At 35.6% G+C, this 2,817-nt stretch overlaps 1 protein-coding gene across 1 annotated transcript in view; it reads left to right on the forward strand.

The window, feature by feature from the left end:
- Positions 1 to 410: 410 nt before the first annotated feature.
- LOC107675930 (glucocorticoid modulatory element-binding protein 1) overlaps positions 411 to 2,817 on the forward strand; it is an 18,897-nt gene continuing 16,490 nt past the window's right edge. Inside the window, exon 1 of the mRNA XM_016470427.1 lies at positions 411 to 547. The gene's annotated coding sequence lies outside the window, so the exon portion shown is untranslated. The remainder of the gene's footprint in view (positions 548 to 2,817) is intronic.

The raw sequence follows: 2,817 nt of genomic DNA on the forward strand, positions 1-2,817 counted from the left end.
TTGCATAGCTATGACAGGAGAGAAAAAAAGCAGTTAATCTAAAAAAAATAAAATAAAGTAACACCTTAAAATAGTGTAACCTTATTTTGTAATTAAATTATGTAATTCTGTTTTTTTAACTAACAGCTAACTAACACAATAAAACAGAATACAAATATGATGACACAATAAAAAAAAACATGATTTAAGAAAATGAATAAAAACGGAGTTATCTGTTTCTGCAAATAAACTCTTCAAATATCTGAAGCAGACTACTTCAAAGGACAGCTGATGTTGTGGAGTTGTTGTACGTCACACAAACAGACGCAAACAACAGCGGAAGAGCAGACTTACTACAAAAACAGTGACTTTTTACAACTATACCGTAACTTTTCACTCAATACTGATACTGACACTTCCAGGTTTCCCATAAAGCTCGTTTATTTCAGCAGGACCAGTGCTGTGCGTGCAGTAGTTTCTCATGGCTTGAGCAGGAAGTGTAGCTCCACAAACTGCGCATGTTCGCGCAAAGCCTCTCGCTATGTAAGGACCGAGCGCGGGCTAAACGGTAAGGCCAGTCCAGCGCACTGCTCTCGCTCAAACGTAACGGATAAACACAACCGCGCAGCGCGGATCTTCGACGGCTCGTTGACGAGAAGCGTCCGCGGAAGCCCCGTCGAATGGCGGAGGAGCGTCGCGTCGTTTGTGTGTGTGCGTCCCGCCGCACGGGAGACGTCATGAGAACAGAACACCGCGGCGCGACGCCAGCGCGTCATTTAGATACAGTCTCGCGAACGCTGCGTGAATTAGCCGCTCTCGAGGTGTTTGTGAATGTGCTGTTTGTTTGTAAACACACGTTCACTCCCAGACGAGCAAACAAACGGCGAAATGAGGCGGAGGGTTAGCATAGCGCGTTAGCATATCACCACCAGCAGAGGAGTGAGAATGAAATGGTGCAACGTGAAGGGCTAACATGCTAACCGAATTAGCCACTAACACTCATAAAAAGTGCAGTCGCTTAGAAACATTCACCATGGCAACCAACATAGTTTCCGCCAAAGTACCACAGATATTGTTACTGCTGTTAAATCATAATAAATGCACACCAGATCTCATTCAAACGCTGCAGCAGTGTTTTAGTTTGGCACATGGATGATAGCTGATATGGTGTTTTAGTAGAACGTACCTCGCAGAAAGACAGCTGTTTAGTAGTCTTCATTAGAGAGATGAGCAAAAAATTGACTAAATAATATTTGTCTGTTTATTTATTTAGATACGCACATATCTACATATACTATCTACAAGTGTCTGACAGTAAGGCAGTAAGGATTTTTCTTTTAGTTGTGGATATAAAACTATAGGTTATGTAAATAGTAGGTTATGTAGTTAATATAAACCATACTTATATATATATATATATATATGTATAATTATTATTATTACATTTTTTTTTTCAATAGTGTAATACTTGTTGCCACTTGAAGTGTCTGTTTGAAGTAATTTTTCAGGCAGTTTTAATCAGGAATGGCCCACTGGTTTAGGTTTTGGTAACTCTTTTTAATTGCTTTTTTATTTATTTACTTGTTTTATGACTGCACATTTTCCCGATGTGAATATTATGTGTTCAGACACTAGCTTGTAGACAGTCCATGTTCACTGGTTTAAACTGAGTGAATGGTACACACAGTCTGGTGTTTAGAGAGACTCTGACTCTTACAGTGGCTCTTCCAGTCAGGGACTGTGAGGTTAAAAAGGGCATCTGCTGCGACCGGCACAGCTGTGGGTAGGGTTTTCTGACACAGCTGCGGAATCGCTATCAAGAGATTCCAGATGCACGATTTTTATAACCCGAGGCTGCTAATGATCGTTATTCTTGGTGCCTCAATTTATTTCTGTTAAAAAAAAAAGAATTTGAAAATATAAAGCCATAAAGCGTTGAAGTCTACAGTGGTGTTGTGTTTTAAGTTGACACTTTCCATGTTGACTCATGTTATCATTGCTTAATTGTAAAGTTGTATGTATTTATGTTGCTTAAGAGGTGGAGCATGTTACAAAGTTTATATATGATTAATTTCAAAAAGGTTTTCGGAATTACATGAACAAATTAATTGTGCCCAGTAAGACCAGGATTGTGTATTAAGAGAATGAAACATGTTCAATGTTAAAATTAAATGTTTTCTACTTATAATCTACTAATCAGTATAATCGAGTAAAAAAAAAAGAAACATTTAAATTCATATTATTATGATTATTATTGTTATTAGTCATATTATTATTATTATTATTAAAAAAGTGATATTGTGAAATATATATATATATATATACATTATAATTCCAAAGAGCAGTTTTCTATTGTAATATATTTTATTTAAAATTCAGTGTCACATGATCTGTTAGAAATCACTTTTTTTTTTTTTAAGATTTAAAAAATGTAGTACTTTTATTCGAGAACACATTAAATTGATCAACGTGACAGTAAAGACATTTATAATGTTACAAAAGATTTTTAAATGCTTTTTCGAATGCTGTTCATTTGAATTTTCTATTTGTCAAAAAAAATAAAAAATCATGAAAAAAGTATAATAGCTTCCACAAAAAAAACTGTTCAACACTGATAATAATAATGAGCAGCAAATTAGCAATATCAGAATGATTTCTGAAGGATCATGTGACACTGATTTCACTGAATTCAGATTTGATCACAGGAATAAATTACATTTTACAAATAGAAAGCAGGTATTTTAAAGGAGACATATTACGCCCCTTTTTACAATATGTAATATACGTCTCTGGTGTCCCCAGAATGTGTCTGTGAAGTTTCAGCTCAAAATACTCCCC

Source organism: Sinocyclocheilus anshuiensis, unplaced genomic scaffold (assembly GCF_001515605.1).
Source record: "Sinocyclocheilus anshuiensis isolate Anshui unplaced genomic scaffold, SAMN03320099.WGS_v1.1 scaffold2442, whole genome shotgun sequence".
Lineage (NCBI taxonomy): Eukaryota > Metazoa > Chordata > Actinopteri > Cypriniformes > Cyprinidae > Sinocyclocheilus > Sinocyclocheilus anshuiensis.